The following is a 17,835-nucleotide window of genomic DNA, read 5'->3' on the forward strand; positions in this document are numbered from 1 at the left end:
ATTTCCACTCCAACACATCTGATGCCACATGACAGTAACCGAACAATCTACAGAGTATTTTCTGTGTTATTTTTCCAGCACTTCTGGGTGCAGAAGTGTGATGGAAACTAGACCGATTCCCCCCTAGAGTTACCCTTCAACAGCAAAATATACGTCTCTATATCCTTCGCTTTTACACCCCGGCACAAGCTTCGCTGAGCCAACTTCTCTCTCCTCAGCCCCCGACAGCCTCCCTGCCGCCCTGCCCGGACGGGACGGTGCGACCGCTTCTCCCGCCTTGAGGGGAAAGTTTGGGGAAGGGAAAATCCCAGAGCTCCCAATCCCTCCTCCACGACACGCTCGGAACCGGACGACTTTTTAGTTTTTTTTTTTTTTTTTCTTTCCTTTTTCCTTTTCTTTTTTTTTATTATTTTATTAACAAGCAAACAAAAAAGAGAAACTTACATTCGTTTATTTAATTTTTCCTGCTAAACCAAGAGTCCCAGAGCCACTTCATTGTATCCACAGAGTTTTTAGTCCCCGAGCGGTACCGTCCCGCGGGAAGGGCCCGGCTGCGGGGCGCGGAGCGCTGCCCGCCCGCCGCGGAGGGCGCATGGTTCGGAGCCGCCGCCGCCGCCGCGCCGGTGCGTGTGTGTCTGTCTGTCTGTCTGTCTGTCTGTGTGAGTGTGCGTGCGTGTGTGTGCGTGTTCGTGTGCGTGTGTCCGTGTGCGCGGCTGCCGCGGGAGCGCAGCCCCGGCCGGGCGGCGGGGGCGGGCGGTGGGGGGCGGGGAGGTACCGCCCGCCCCGCCCCGCCGGGCCCGCAGCGCCCCCTGGCGGCCGTGGGGGGAGGGGGAGGGTTGTGGGTGGGGTGGGAAGGGGGGAGGAGGAGGAGGAGGAGGAGGGAGGGAGGGAGGGATGGGAAGGGGAGCTGGGGGAGGAGGGAGGGAGGGTTGGGGAGGGGAGCTGGGGGAGGAGGGAGGGGAAAGGATGGGGAGGAAGAAGAGGGAGGGGTGGGGAAGAAGTGGGAGGGGTGGGGAGGGGTAGATGTTAGAAAGGGAGGATGGATGGGGAGGGAGAAACGGTAGTGGGGATGAGAGAGGGGTGGGGAAGAAGAGGGAGGGGTGGGGAAGAAGAGGGAGGGGTGGGGAAGAAGAGGGAGGGGTGGGGAAGAAGAGGGAGGGGTGGGGAGGGGTAGAGATTAGATAGGAAGGATGGGGAGGATGGCAGGGCGGGGGAAGGATGGGGAAGAAGGAAAGGCAGGGGTGAGGAAGGAGAAAAGGAGGGAAAGGAAGAGGGGTGGGGAGGAAGGAGGGCTGGGAAGAAGGGAGGGATAGGGAAGGATGGAAAAGAAGGCACAGAGGGGATGAGGAAGGGCTAGGGAGCGAGGTGAGATGAAGAAGACTGGGGAGAAAGGCAGGAGGGGGGAAGAAGGGGGGATGGAGCTGCAGTGGAAGCTGGGGGTTGCCATGGAGCAGGGAGGGGGTTCGGCCAGGGGTGAGGGGGCACAGGGCAGAAGAGAGGTGCTGGGGAGCAGGACAGGTCCCCAGCAGGCAGGGGCAGGGGGTGGGTGTGAACAGTGCCAAAGCTGGGCCCTCTGATCACCCCACAGACAACCGAACCCAGCGCCTCCTGCAGCTGCCTGCCCCAGGGGCCTCAGGGCCTAAGGAACAGATGCCTGGGTCACGCTTACAGGTCAGCAACCCCAGTGAGGGGGAACAGCAGCTTTTACCAAAAATAAGCTGCCCAGCAATGACTGGGAAGGTCATAGATGGATGCTGATAGGTGGAGAGAGGGGTGGCAAGAGTTTGCTGCTAATATTGAAGTATTCAGAGTGGTAAAGGTGGTAAAAGAGGAAGAAACTTCTGAAGAACTGCAAAAAGACCTCAAAATACCAAGCAAGGTGAAATAAAGTACACAGGGGTAATGGGCATCACTTTCCTGGCTCAGTGACGGGCTGTGAAGTGGCTGTTACCACTCCAGAAAGAGAGAGTTGGAGCTGTAGTATACACTCCTGTGAGAGCAGCTCAGGGTTTGGTAGGGATCAAAGAAAGCAAGTGCTGGGAAAGGAGCAGACCATGTAGGAAAAAACTGAAGTGGCTACAAAAAATGCAGCAGTGGACCCAGAGAGGTGGATGGAGAGCAGGTCTCCGTTCAAGACCAAGTTCATGCTCAAGGAAATTGTCATTCCAGACTCAGAACTGGAAAAACAGCAAATGAAGGAGTGTATCATAGGGAAGAGCTAGGTGAGGAAGAGGAGAGAGGGAGCCAAGAAGAGGTGGTAGAGGTCAGAGACTGGAAAATAAAGGCTACAAATGAAGGGAGGTGAAGGGGAATGAAGACTAGGAAAGGCAGAAGAGGATGGACCTGAGCTCCCTGGTGGGAAAACAGCCTGTGAAAGCCCAGAGCAGGGCAGAGGTGCAGAACCATATGCGAGGTAGAGGTAAAGGACGACAAATCCTCAGGGATTAAATCACTCAACGTGAAGCTGAATGGTGGCTGAGCAAAGGGAAGGAGCTTCTCACAAAGACCCAGAGTGGACAGAGGATCAGAGGATGAGCACAACTTCAACACCAGAAAGGCGAAGTGTGAAGCCTTGGCAGCTCTACCCCTGCTGTTGAACCCCTACCACAAAGCCATCACATCTCTGCAGGACATCTACACCTTACAAAAGGAACAGCTGCCTTTTTTTTTTTTTTTTTTTTTTTTTTTTTTTTTTCCAGCAGAGTTTAATGGATTTCCAGCACCATTTAAAGTTCAACCAGAAAAAAGAATTCCCACCAGAGTGAAAAAGCTGTGTAGGGATTGCTGCTGGCCTGAGCCCAGCAGGCTGGGATCATGCTGTTCACCACAGCAGCACAGCCCCAGCAGAAATCCTGCATGCTGTGGTGGCCATGGTATGGTCCCACCATGCAGATGCTTTCAGCACCCAGAAACATCCCCAGTTCTGGGGCAGATGGTCCAGCATCACTGTGGGGGTGCTCAGATCCACACAAACTCCTACCGTGGAGCCATGCCCTACATCACTTCAGAAAATGGTGCTTTCTCCCCCAAATCACCCAAACAGCTAAAAGGAGACTTGACAGCTAAAGATAAATATTTTAGCTTCTTCCATCCAGTTCTTGCTCCACTCAGAATCAGTGAATGAAGATCCTCATCTCTGTCCTCCCTCCTTCCTTAGTAATCTCAGCAGTGACTGTCTCAGGGTTGATGACAGCAATGAAGTGGGAGAGGACTGGGGATCCAGCAGAGTTCAGTGGCACAGATTCAGTGACACAGAAGGGAAAGGAGGGGAAAGCCATGAGTTTTCACTTAATGTTCCATCCACTGTCCCATCTCTTGTCTCTTTTTTGCAGTCTGTAATACTTAATGCTACTCTAAATTTTCAACTCCATCGCTTGTTTATGGAGGAAGGAAATAATTTTAAACCCTGATGAAGCACCAGGAAGACCCGTCTCTGTTTCAGCTGTCTTTAGAAATTGAGAAATTATTCTTAATCCTAGCAAATCCTTATTCCCATGGTAATGAAATCAACTCAGTCTGAACCCAGGTTATAGAAAACACAGAGTGATATTTACAAGGGAAATAAATAAGATTAATAAAAGGTAGGAAGATGTACATGAGGAGAAAGCTACCTGTCAAATTCATTCCATGCCAGGAACAGGACTGAGAGGATCCCCCATTTCCTACCCTCTTGTTTAACTCAGAGCCCAGAAAACCATCCTTTCCTCCAGTTTTCCATTCAAACATGCACATGTCTTTTGGGTTCTTGCTTCTAAACTCCCTCCCTTTGAGCATCACTTCAGAAGATGCAGAAATGTAACCCAGGAGCATACACTGAAGGCAGAACTTCAGGGGTGGGTTCTGGATCAGCAGCATCAAACTCACGCAGCAAGCAAGGAGTATCCTTGGCACGGGAGCAACTCATAATGTAAACACTAATCATAAACCAACCACATTAATTGGAACCCTATAGACAGACTGATCATAGAGAAGAAAATTGATTAAACCTGTAAACCTGTGCTGCTTTGCCAAAATCTTCCTTTCTCCAAGAAACCTTCAGGTAATGCAGCCTTACCGAATGTCTGAAAAAGTTCAGACGAGTCAGCTGAAACCCAATAAATGTGCATGTCAGATGGAACTAAGTACCAGCAGCAAAATAAATACTATGCGGGAGATCAGTTGATGTCATCTTTCTATTCACTTCTCTCCAAAAGAGATACCTTTTTCCCCACAAAGCAATCACTGCTTTCTTAAAGGAATTACAGACAGCAGTGCTGCTTGCAAAGAGCCGTTTATTCTTCTAAGATGTTTATAAAGCCTTTCTTTCATCCCATATCCCTACGCATTTGTGACTGCCTTTTTTAAGGAAACAAAGAAATTGAAAAATGTGCAGTTCTTGAAACTGTGAGAGTTTGGAGAACGGTTTCAGTTTAAAACACATTCTTTGTTTTTTTTTCTTAAAAAAACCCCGCCATGCTTCTTTAGAAACACTTTTGCAAGAAAACTCCATTTGGCAAAAAGGAAACAGAAGTATTTTTCTTCAAAATTTGAAAGATCTTCCTCTGCCCTCCCACCCTGCTGGTGCTCAGTGGAGTGCTTTTGATATCCAGACCCCAGCTTTCTATAAAGCCTTTTGCTACCTGGGATAAGTGCTGTGAGAAGCTCCTTTAGCATGAGGTGCCATAAGGCTGTCGCATGCAAAACTCAGTTTAGACAATACTTCCCTCTGCTGGGAAAGAAAAATACTGCGATTTGTTATAGTTCCCTTTGAAATAAAGGGAGATAACAGGACAAGGGTTTTCCTCACTGAAGATGACGGGAGATCCAGGCTGTGCAGGATGAAGAAAGGGCACCAGATTCAGGGTATCACCAGCACGTTTCTCACCAGGCAAAACGGTTTTGGTCATTCCGCGTTGACCCCCCTTCAGTGAGGATCCCCCATAAGTTCCCCTCCCTGCTTGGCTTCCCAACCCCCCTGTGAGTGAATGGAGCAAACCTGCAGGGCTGGGTCCCCTCCACATCCCCACCTCTGCGCTAAGGAAAGCACAAGGTCGGCCACTGTTTGCACCAGGACTGAACCCACTGCTGGGTCACGTCAGGGGTGGTGCTAAAGCTTCATTGTATAATACTGTCTGGGATCTGGGCTTGTTCCTTCCTCTGTAATAAGAGCCCTGATTTCTTCTCATCTCCTGTTTCAATAAGCAAAGAGACCCTGACACAGACCCAGCTGCTGTGTCAGGATACATCTACATCAGTCTTCAGCTTCCATCTTTTAATTAAGTGTATCATCCTCATGGAGCATCTCTCATCAAGCATCCATGGGGAAATCCTGTAACGCCTGGCTAAATTGCTACATTTGTTCAATCAGACTCAAAGATATAATCCTAAATTGAGCTAATCTAATTTAACGGGGGGAAAAAAAATTACAGGCAGGCAGTGCCTCTGTCAATGAATGTGTCCAAGTGTGAAGAAAGTGTTCAGTGCTCTAACAGACACATAACAGCTCACATCATTACAGCAAAAATTATTTTGTCTCCCTGAAATGGCTCACCCCCCCCCCCCCCCCCCCCGAATCAGGCCACTTTATGTCACACCAGAATACAGATGCATTTTAATTTAGAAGGGGATGAAGGTTATGCTGGGCTGAATTATGTGCCATTACCATGCTCTTGCCACCTGTGGACAGCACAAATATTTGGTGATTAGACAGTGCAGAGAGCAGAGAAACACCGCTTCGCTAGGCGGGGAAAGCGTTTACATGAGGTTTAGCGATTAGCAGTGTCAGAAAGGCAGAGCTTGGCTTTCCAGCAAAGCTTTCTGTTCCTCCCATGTTCCCTGCATTGTAATGAATCTCAGGCTGGATGAATTTCTGACACACAGAAGGCTGAGAAAAACTTCACCTCACGTGAACTTTCCTTTGCTAACTTCCTCCAAAACATTATCCAAACCCCCGCTTTCCCAGGTTAGGTAAAACCTCCTATGAGGGAGAGGTCACAGATTAAGCCTTTGCAAAAAGAAATACAAATATTCCTTCCTTTTTGGGTCAAAAGGATCAACTCATGACACCAAAGTTGCTTTACCCTTGTGACCTCTCTAGCAGATGACACTGCCATCTCTTCAGTGGCTTTGAGGAACAGCAAGGCTTAGCCTGCAGAGGGAATCAAGAGAGCTCCTAGGTGCACCTGGACTTTGGGTGCCCCAGGCAGATGTTTTAGGGGGACTGAAATCAAAACTTTGCCAAGCTCCGTGGGAGTTTTGGCTGTGATTTCCACAATGAACGTCTTCAAAGCAGACCAAAGAAAGGTTAACCATTTCTAGAAAAAATTTCCCCATAGAACCTAAAACATCTAGAAATATTGGTCCTTTATAGACACTGCAAGGTCACCCATACCCAACGTAAAAATCACATTTGATTTGTGGCAAATCACATTTTCTGTGTGCTTTCCTTTCCTTGCACAGGCACTTTGAGCAAACCCTTGCCTTACTTCTGCCTCCAGAGCCAACCCTTGTGCATCATACAGAGGATCTCCAAGGTATCTCACTGCTGTTTCCAAGCTGAAATTAATACTGGCTTATCGTTTGCATCTCATTGTGGTAAAGGCACCAAAAAAAAAAAAATCTCTTAACAGAGTCAGAGAAAGCTCGTTGATTGGTTGGTTTTAGTCAAACACTAACTGCAAGCCTGCAGTTAGAAAAGTGCCTTCAGGTGCATCAGGTGCTAATGAGAAGACCCCTATAAGGACTGGAGGAAAATTCAAAGTGATAAAGTAATTTTCTGCATTTAGTATCCCGATCCCTCTTGCTTCCATTGCAGTCAAGCATGCCCTCCCTTCTCCATGTTAACACTAATTAAAGTCAAGCTTCCTTCCAGCACATTTACTTAATATTCTACATGAATCATGAACCACTAAAAAACTTTTTTTTTTTTTAAATTTGAATCTTCTAATTAATTGTTATGCCTATTAGTTTGTATTCAGACACTGCTGTTTCAGTTTCTGGGAAGTTCTTCAGGTAGAAAGATCCAGTGTAGCTCATCAATAAAGACCACAATGTCTTTCAGCACGGAAATAATCCTGTGGACTTCCTTAGGACTGCTCTAGGCATTTTGATGCCTGCATAGGACAAGTCTTGGGAAAACTGCGGTTACAAGTGGTTAAGTGACTCAGAATTTCTGATAAACTGACAGATCTGAGTGAAATTAAACTGAACCATCCTTCTGTTCCTTTTCTAGTAGGGTTTCCTGTAAGGTTTCTACATCATCTCCATCCTTTGGTGCCCTTTCTCTGGTGCTCCTCACTGACGTTTTCATCCTTACACCTACTGCATTGCAAATCCAGGGATTGGAGGCTGCCAATGGTATTTTGCTTGCAAAAGTCTCCAGTCCACCAGATGACTTCTTTCTCATCACTTCTCCCTAGCATAGCTGCTTCTCCATCCATTTCCAACCCAAGTCTACTGCAACAGCACAGAGATGTAACAACAGAGTCTTTCCTTCTGAAAAGAGGAAGACATGACTGAATTCAGGAACTATCATTAGTACTTTTTCACCATCTTCAAGCTGAGCAGCTTCAGGATCCCCAGGAGGACATGGAGCCTGCCCCTAAGATCTTTCAGTCTGACACTCTCATCCTAATACTACATGTACATGGGCAACTTGTCTGCGCCCTGTTGCCTTTGGGGATTGCTCGCATGAGTGTGTCGTCCTGGTGGGATGAAGGCACAAGGAGGGTGGGTTGTCAGAAAAGCCTGGGTGGAAGGTTATAAACAGAAAAGGATTCAATGACAAACAGGCGCTCACAAACTGGTAGTTGTGTTGGGCTGACTCTTTCCCTACAAAATACAAAAGAATACAAAAGGCATCAACAAGACCAAGGACCAGGAGACACTTTCATATGGAGATCTCCACCTTCCACCTTTGAGGGAACCCTACGCAACCAGGAATAATCACCAAATATATCCACCAGCTGCCTCTTTTGCCCAAGTGAAGAGTCAAGCACAAGCCCTCACACATCTCTCTGGGCCTTCTCCTTCTCTCCTCTGTCTGCCTTTTTGCAAGCACACTCAGCAAACTTTTCACCCCTCTCCTGCTTACTCACACTTCCAACTTCAAACTTCCATCAGGTCCCACTACCAATTCCCCCTCATTTTCCTTTCCCCAGCAAGCAGTTTTTAGACCAAATTAGACCTGAGACAAAGTTAGAGCCTCTACAAGAGGACCCTCCAACATAAATCACCTGGAACCCTGGTAATAAACCAGGCTGCTATTCACAATGACTAGAAAGGCAGGAGGAGGGCAGCATTCAACCAGGATCTGACTGGTAATGCAACAGGCCCAATTACCATCTGGGATAAACTACAGTGAAGTTGCTGGGTCCTCCAAGCATCGGAAAATCTGCCCTATTGAAAATCACGGAATCCTTTGAATCCTTCTGGTTTGCCTCTTTGGAGAAGATTTTAAACAAAGTTGTAATTGCTCCAGGCTCTCAGTTTTTCATACTTCATCCTTAATGCAATATCCTACCTCTGACAAATGGAGCCTTTAAGAACTGTACTGCCCTTGACTGGAAATCTAGCGTTAAAGCACATCAATGCACACAGTGAGCAACTGCATTTTGCTTTCCAAGTTGACCCCCTCTGAGTGCAGGGTCAGATCCTTGCTGGATATTGAATGCTCTCCTTAGCATCAAGTAAACTCCGATTTTTTTCCCCTCTGCAGAGTTTCTGAGTGCTCTCTTAGAGAGGGTTTTCTTTCTTTATTCTTTCATCTATTTTCAAACATTGATTTGGGGGTGACTTTAAATGGGATAGGACTGGGGCTTCTGCCAGGTAGTTTGAAGGGAATTGCTGTCCTCAACACAAACACAGCCACCCACAGATAATAACGCAAAATCCTAACAATTTACTTCAGTCTCCAAAAGAGCTGGATGGGTTCAAGAGTGGCCTCTTTTTGTGGGCGTTTGGGAGTCTGACAGAAAGGATGGATGCTGAGAAGCACTTCGTGCTGCCAGCCACTTTTCTTATTTTGCTTTTTCTAATGGATTTTCACTTCTTGGCTTTTTCTCTACTCATGTCCATATCGAAAGAGGAGGGAAAAACAGCACAAAAGCTGGTTTAAATGGATGGTTTGAAGTAAAGGAAATGTTGAAGTGCAAATATATGTAAAAGGCAGGTACCCGCTTCTGAATTGAGTGACAGTTTTCTTACAAATGGGGTCACGATTTTACTATTTTTGTACAACACAATGACACCAGTAACTTATTCACATCAGTCCATCCCCAAGAACATCCCCCACTCTACAATCTCACTTCACACCCCAAGTTTAGTATCTGACATGAAGACAAGTGCAGCTATGAAACCCAGCCTGTACAATGGATAAGCAAAGAAAAGCAGTCATTTCTTCAAAAAACCAAACAAACAAGTAGGATGAACTCTCCAAGTCCACATGCTTTGAAAACCTGGCTCTGACAACATCCCCAGCAAAGACTTCTCTGAGAAACACAGCATAAATACCTATCTCAGCACTATCATCTCATTAGATACAGAGGCCATAATGGGTTTAGGGCTATAACATAGCACAAGAAACTCTGAGACTGAAACAAAGGAGAACACTCACTAGACGAAGCAGACTTGGGCTTACTGAAGAGTGCAAGACTTTCTCCCAAAATTGTTACTGTCCAGTAAACCCATCAGGAGTTGGTGCTTTACAACTACGAGGTTTGTGTGAGCTTTTTCCAATCTTATGTAGTAGGATTCATTTGTGCCCATTAAGGTGTTTAAAAGTTAGACCTAAGTCCAAGTCTGAATAAGTCATATCACGTCTGCCCTCCAAAGGGTCAGTGGAGACACATATGTGATTATCCACCCCTAAATGGATAAGATCAATCAACTTCTGGAGATGCTTTTCTCCCCTACATTGACTGCGTCATGAGCCTACTGCTGAGGTTGTACTGTAGTGTTGATAAACTGTACTGGGTTTACCTTGCCACATAAACCAAATATACAAGTGTGCAGCTCTTCTGTGGGGTTCTTCTGGCCTGAACTGACTTGCAAGCAGTAAGATGTAAAGGCACCCAGTCCCAGTTCTCCCACTTGCTTTCTACATCTTGAAGAAATAAGTAAGCCAGAAAACTCAACATTCTTTTTATCGAATTGGGTTTTATTTTAGATAAGTGTATGTACATACACACACAGAGAATCATAGAATGGTTTGAGTTGGAAGAGACCTTGAAGATCATCTAGTCCAACTTCCCTGCCATGGGCAGGGACACCTTCCACTAGACCAGGTTGCTCCAAGCCCCATCCAGCCTGGCCTTGAGCACTGCCAGGGAGCGAGAAGCCACAGCTTCTCTGGGCAACCTGTGCCAATATCTCACCACCCTCACGATGAAGAACTTCTTCCTTACATCTAATCTACATCTCCCCTCTTTCAGTTTGAAATGGTTACCCCTTGTTCTATCACTGCACTCTCTGATAAAGAGTCCCTCCCTACCTTTCCTGTAGCCTCCTTTCAGCACTGGAAGGCCGCTATAAGGTTTCCCCAGAGCCTTCTCTTCTCCAGGCTGAACAACTCCAATTCTTTCAGCCTGTCCTCATAGGGGAGGTGCTCCAGCCCCTGGTCATCTTCGTGGCCCTCTTCAGGACCTACTCAAGCGGTCCAATATCATTCTTATGCTGAGGGCCTCAGAGCTGGACGCAGTACTCCAGGTGGGGTCTCACCAGAGCAGAATAGAGAGGGAGAATCATCTCCCTTGACCTTCTGGCCACACTGGTTTTGATGCTTCCCAGGATGCTGTTGGCTTTCTGTGCTACAAGCACACATTGCTGGCTCATATTCAGCTTTTCATCTACCAGCACCCCCAAGTCCTTTTCTGCAGGGCTGCTCTCGATCCACTCATCACCCAGCCTGTATCTGTGCTTGGGATTGCCTCAACCCAGGAGCAGGATCTTGCACTTGGTCTTGTTGAACTTCAGACATATATATGGTGGGTTTTGGTGGTTTGTTTGAGTGGGGGCTTCCTTTTTTTTTTTTTTTTTTCTTCACCTCAACAAATCTATAACCCAAGTCCTTTGACAAAGGAGACCAGTTCTCCTGGAAGCGGTAAGTTCTTGCCATACACATAGCCAGAGGACCCCACTTATAAAATAGCCACTGCCTGAACAGTGCCTACTTCCTAAAGATTTTCCTTTCATTTTGCTGTCTATCAGAGCGACCATGATTCAGATTTTTCTCAGCTTGACAGAAAGGTGGAGACAGTGTCCTCCTGAGCAGTGCCTGAAGATGCATTCTGGAAAGAGACAACAGGAGCAGGGATGGCACCCAGTAAAATGCTCTGTAATAGATTTATTTGTCTGAAGGAGATGTTGGGACTGATGTCAGCTAATGGGCTGCTAAAGCTTACACAAATATATGAAAAATAGATTTTTAAGGAAGTTTGCAGAATTTAAGTAAGAGGATACAAAAGTATTTCCTGAAAGGCTTGGTAATGCACATAAAACTGGCTCAGAACACAGTTTAATCAAAAAGGGAAAAAAAAAAAACGTTCTGGATTATTTCTAATGCATAAATTTCATATTACCTTGTTTCACAACTGACCAAAAAAACCAAACCCGAAAACCAAACAAACACCAAAATCCCAAACCCCATAATTTTGGTTCAGTTCATGATGATTTTAGCAGACAAGGTCCTCAGCTGGTATAAATAGGCTCAACACCATTAACCAAATTATATCAGCTGAGGGCCTAATTCAGGAATTGTTTGAAAAATGAAAAGGGTGTAAGAGTTTCCCAGACAAATTAAAAATGAATTAACAGCTGAAATTTTCTTACTTCAGGGTGATGGTGGGTATCACTACAATTTTTCTTGCTATCGTGCTGTAGCTTCAGTGGAAGAGGGAACTAATTACCATATGAACCTGAACATTCATCAGCTTCCTTTTCCCTGAAAAAACCTCACTCAAAAATGTCTCAAAAAATTTCGGGGAAAAACAGAGAAAAAAAAATATATGAAAAGAAAGTATTCAAACTGAGTAAGATCTTTGTCCTTAGATAAACGTGGTAGGATAAATTAAAGTTGTATTTTGCACCTTCTACACATAATGTAGAAGGGAATGAGTGCTTAGCAGCCAGGAGGGGCTATTTGCAGTGTCCCTCCCATCCCACCAGTATCAGCAGAGCAGCCTACGCATTTAGGTCTACATAGTTTACATCAAGCATCCCGCTCACTGCCCAGATAGTCTGACAAATGCACTTGCAGAAGATTTGCCTGCGTAAAAACCCAAGTGCATGACGTAGTTTGGTCAAAGCTGGCAGGAAGAGCAGTGCAAAGGAAACAGGGACATCCTCACCCCCACCAGCCTCCCCTAGCTGCTCAACATCAGAGAGGGCAGCAGTTCCTTGTTATGCATTTTGCAGCAGGGCCAAAATAAAGCTCTTTTTAGTGGTTGTAGTTTCAGTCATCCTTCCATTTTGTAGCATGGTCACATCCTGTCCTGCACAGGACTTTTTCATGGGATTTGCTTTTACCTGCATAGGCATCTTTAGCTCAGGAGTGACCCACGTGTTTTTCAAGAGCATAATAGCAGTCATTCTTGCCTGTCACTAGCAAACGCAGTTGTGTGAAAGGGAGAGTTTTAGCATCCTCCACTTAAACATTTTGTCTATGTTTAGCCTGTACCCACAGCTAAACTATAATGGTTCTATCACCCAAAAACCCCTCTCCAGCCAGGGAGGGGAACTGGGAAAAGGACAGCAAACCCATGGGTAGAAGTAAAACAGATTTAATGAAAATACCACCAATACCAACAGAGATATGCTTAGCCAAATGAATATTCAGTCATTACAAGCAACCAGAGAGAAGCCAGAAGAGACACAGGAAGAACCTCAGCAAGAACCCCATAGAAGCTTTCTCTTTTCAGCAAACCTTTCCCCTTTATAATGACCATGACATTATGGGATGGGCTACCCCTGTAGCTCACTCAGGTCAGCTGCCCTGGCTGACTCCAAACTGCTAACGGCCTGCCTGGCGTGGCTGGGTGGGGATTCTGTCCCAGCCAAACCAGGGCACATTTTGATCCTGTAATCAATGCCGAGGAAGCACAGTGTGGAATATATGATAGCTGATCCAGTGAAACATTAAAGCTTATAGCATCCGTAGGAGGTAACAGACCCCCATGTCACCGAGCTTTGTTAATACCATGGCAAGAGCATCACTGTAGCTGAACAAGCACACATTGACAAGGTTGCCCTACAACTGGCATCAATGGAAATGCTGTCATTGCATTACACACATTTTAGCACGATTTCCTGAATCTGTCTGACAAGATCATTTGTCTCCTCTGTCATTCCTGAGATATACACAGAGGATGGCTCCTGTGTTGAACCCTGTGGTGTAGTGTCATGTCATCACTCCCAGTTCTCATTTCAGAATAAAGTTGCCATTCACACTGTGAGGAAATAGGACTCAAACCTCATTGAGATAAAAGATCTGCCAAAAACATTGAGCCCGAGGTGTGAACTGCATCATGCATGTGGCTGAGAGACCAACTCTGGACCTTGCAGCCCCAGGGACTCTCACACCCAGCAGTGGGTTTAACCATTGAGATGTGCTAAATCAGAACAAGGCAGCAGATCTATTAGATCTTCCCCATTTCTTGGCACGTGGGGAGGTGTAGAAGTTGTGTGAGAATGTGCTTGAAGGTGACCAAGCAGAATGATTTAAAACTTAACTAAGCCAGTGCTCCCTACATCAGGAAAGATGTTTCCTTTCAAGATTAAATGTTGATTTGAGAGAAGAAAATATGAAGCAAGTCAAACATTTCCAGGTTACTAATCGTATGAAGAGATATGCTGACTGACTGAATTTTCTCCTTTTAGGCATGTGAAAACATATATTATTTTGATAAGCAAGCCCAGCTGCCTCTCCTCAACATACTGCCAGACACCCATTTTCTGGACTGGCTCAGACTCAGCCTGACCCCTCTTATGGCACAGGGTCATCTCCTCCCACCAGGGAGTCTGACACCAGAATAAAACATCAAGGTACTTCGTGGCTTACCAGGGTAGATGTGTCGCCTCCTTGAGATCTTCCCACCCACAGAAGTTCACACCTTACCCAAAATAATCCAGTCCCATTGGACCCGTGCAAGTTTTCCTTCAGCTGCTAGTCCCCAAACTACTTCTTCTCCCCTCAAAACAGCACCCAGCTCTCCCACACCTTACCTTGACAGAGCTGAGACACCCTTCTCCCAGGTATTCACCTGTCTTAAGCAATCATCTCCTCCTTTTTATTTTTTTTTTTTCCTGATTTTTATACTTGTAGCTGGCTCCTGGTGGCTGAATGGATTAACTCTTTCTCTGCCACATTCAATAGTGCTCCTGACAGTTGGCTCCTGCTCTTCAGCTCCCAGGAGAGGGAAAACTGGCTGCATAGTCAGGGCTATAATGATCATGCCAGGCAGCAGCTATGGCAGCGGTGACTCAGATATAGGAAGATGCTGAAAAGACCCAAAAGACTATTTGATTGATGAGAAAAATGCCTGTGTGAGAGGCTTTAAGAGGTCATCCCCCTCACATTAAAATAATAAATAGAGAGCTGATAGTGCATAAGTGCCTTCATTGAATGAAAATAGTAGGTACTAAATAATTTTTTAAGGTAGCTTTAAAGGTGTATCAAGAACCAGTGACTTGGAGCTGAAGCCAAGCTAATTTAAATGAAAAGGTAGGCTTGTGATTTTAAGTATAAGGCTAATTAACTGCAAAACAGATTACCAGGTGGCAGACATTCTCTGTGGTGTCTTCAGGTCAAGAGCTCTTACCCCAGCTGGACAACTTACTTTAGTCAAATGCAGCCCAATACTCACCTGCAAGATATTTGTCAGCATTTAAACCTGTGTTTCCAGTTCCTTTCAGTGGTGACATGGCATAGTTCTAAGCTAGTGACCTGCACTAAGGTCACTCGGTTTATGATCCTGCTACCCAAAACCAGACCCTCTGGATCTGCTTTTCATATGAGTTTGCACAAACTTTAGTTCCATATCTGTCTAACTGACAGATAATTGCCTGCAATTATATTACCACTTGCCCTGCACATGACCTGTGAGCCTGCCAGCCTGCTCTGTTACACCCTATACTCTCCCACAAAAGTTACCTTCCACTTGCTGCAGTAAAATCTCTTTCCACCTTCTGGTGTTGCTGTCCCAACACATATGAGGTCTCAGTTAGGGACAATCTCAATCCACTGGATGGGATAAGCAAACACATTTTGGATGATTTGATCTCACTTTTCTGGAACAACTTGTGCTTTGAGACCAATAGGGTATGGATGACAAATTTTCTAGGTACATTTTCCAGGTTTCCTTTGTGCCAGAGGCCTGGCCCATAGCCATTGGATCATGGAAATCTTCCACAGGCAAAACTCACCACAAGGAAACTGCACCCCTGCTATATACCTGGGAGGAAGGGTGGTTGATGCAGGCTGTATTCAAAATAAACATTGCTCAATACTCTGGTTTAACTCTCACTGACACTTATTACCCTCTCAGGAACAGTCGCATCTCTTCTCTTGACTTTCTTCTTCCAGAATTAAACGAGCTATGATTCCAGGCTTCTTTCTAAAGCCTTCCTAATCCCCTGTCTATCATAGAAGCTCTTTAATTCTTGTTTGATTCATATGACTGTTTCCTGAGCATCATTTACCAATGCATGCACGGGTGCAGATGCAACCTCACCTGTGCCTTCCCACTGCATTAGCTCATCCTGCTCTCCATGGATTGTGTCTCAGCTAATAGATCTGCATTCCCATTTCTCCGTTTCATGACTGCATCATACTACGCATCACAATGATTCTGTTTCAGTAATTTATCTAGGTCTTCACAGTGCTCTGTTGTTTCCATCACTTGGTAGCAAATACCCCCATTTGGACCCCAGCAGAGCACTTTATGCTCTACCTTACTACATTTTCTTTATCAGAATAGCAGTGGATAAGATCTACCACATTCTTCTTTCTTAGTAAATACATTTCAAACCTATTTTATTCAGATTTCCACTTTCATAGAATCATAGAATGGTTTGGGTTGGAAGGGATCTCAAAGATAATCTAGTTCCAACGCCCCTGCCATGGAAGGGACAGCTCCCACTAGACCAGGTTGCTCAAGGCTCCATCCAACCTGGCCTTGAACACTTCCAGGGATGGAGCATCAACAGCTTCCTTAGGCAACCTGTTCCAGTGTCTCACCACCCTTTTTACATCTAGTCTAAACCTGCCCTCTCCCAGCTTCCAACCATTACCCTCATCCTATCACTGCAGGTCTTTGTAAAAAGTCCCTCCGCTGCTTTCTTGTAGGCCCCCTTCAGGTACTGGAAGGCTATCTTAAGGTCTCTCTTTCCTTCGAGTCTTCTATTACTTCGCCTTCAAAATGTGTTCCACAGCCCCGCAATACACTCGGGTCAGATTAGCGAGTCTCTGATTACTTGAATTGTAACTCGTTTGTTACCTCCTTTTCAAATACAAGTATTACATTTGGGGTGGATTTTTTTTTCCCTCCTGCTACCTTTCCTGATGTGACAGATTCTAGCAAAATCCTTACTGACAGATCTGCAGTTTCATGTGCCTGTTCTAAACAATATTTTTGAAAAGGGGTTGTTTGTGCCCCAGACTCCACTGCTTCCACTCTTCTGTATTGATCCGTGGATGTATTGACATTGCCATTTAAACATTTCTTTTTAGCCAAGAAAAATATAATCCCATACTGAATAACTTCTTCACTCAACATGAGAGAGAATATTTACATGGTCTTTGTCATGTGCATAGATAGATTATCTTTAACCTGAAAGCTGTTCAAAACCTCATCCCTTAAACCTAAAGCTGTTCAAAACTCCATCCCTGCCCCATTTTAAGCCAATCTCACATATTTTTTACTTTTATTTCTTCTCTTTTATACAGCCAATGAGTTATTTATTACTGTTTTAGTGTCTTATTCATGGTCTAATTCTCTTTTACACTGGAAATTCTCACTCACTTAATTTTCTGATCTTTAAAGTGTAGCTTTCTTTTAACACAACCCTTTGTCCCACTCCCTCTAAACTCTCTCTGTGCTGCTAACACCATTTTTTAAAGACAGTTATCTATCTGTTTAGGCTCAATCTCTGTAGTTGGGATGAGGCCCCAACTTTTTTTTCACTTTGAGTATGCCGTTTTGATATAAAACCACTAGGAGGAAGCATTCAACAAGTTTCACTGTCCTGTTTCAGATCCCAGTCTTCATTTTATGAAACTCAGGGAGTTTCAAGCAGGAACTCAGGGGTCTGCTGGGTCACACATTCTCTTGAAAGTGCCATAGCACATAATCCCTTGAAGAAATGTATAACTATTTACCTTGCGGTCAGAGTGGCTCCTCCACTCCTGCTGCAAAACGGACTCCATCCTCCGAAGAACAGAATCCACTTCTAATTTCCAGGGTATTTTTTCCCCTGGTTATTCTATTTGTCTTTTAAAAGTTTTTCTCACTTGTTCATATTTTCCCACCTTCTTTATTTACTGAGAGTTACGATGCATCCTCTCCACTCTTATTTCTAGGCTGAACAAACTAAACTTGAATCTCTTTTCCTAACATAGTTATTCATTCTAGTATTGTTTCTCTGAACTCGATCCAGTTTTAATTCACAGCTGTTGAATTGCAAAGGTATCTGGCAAATGGGAGGAAAAACCTCTTTTCTTTCAAGTGCAATAGGAGTTTCATGCCATGCAGCTCCATTGATTTGCACAAGAGCTGAGAAATACTGAACTAAATTATCTGTGTGTTCCCATTAATAATGATAGTCTCAATGGTAAAGTCAGTCTGATTTATGGTGCAGGTCCTG

Source organism: Leptosomus discolor, chromosome 6 (assembly GCF_034619465.1).
Source record: "Leptosomus discolor isolate bLepDis1 chromosome 6, bLepDis1.hap2, whole genome shotgun sequence".
NCBI classification, from domain to species: domain Eukaryota; kingdom Metazoa; phylum Chordata; class Aves; order Leptosomiformes; family Leptosomidae; genus Leptosomus; species Leptosomus discolor.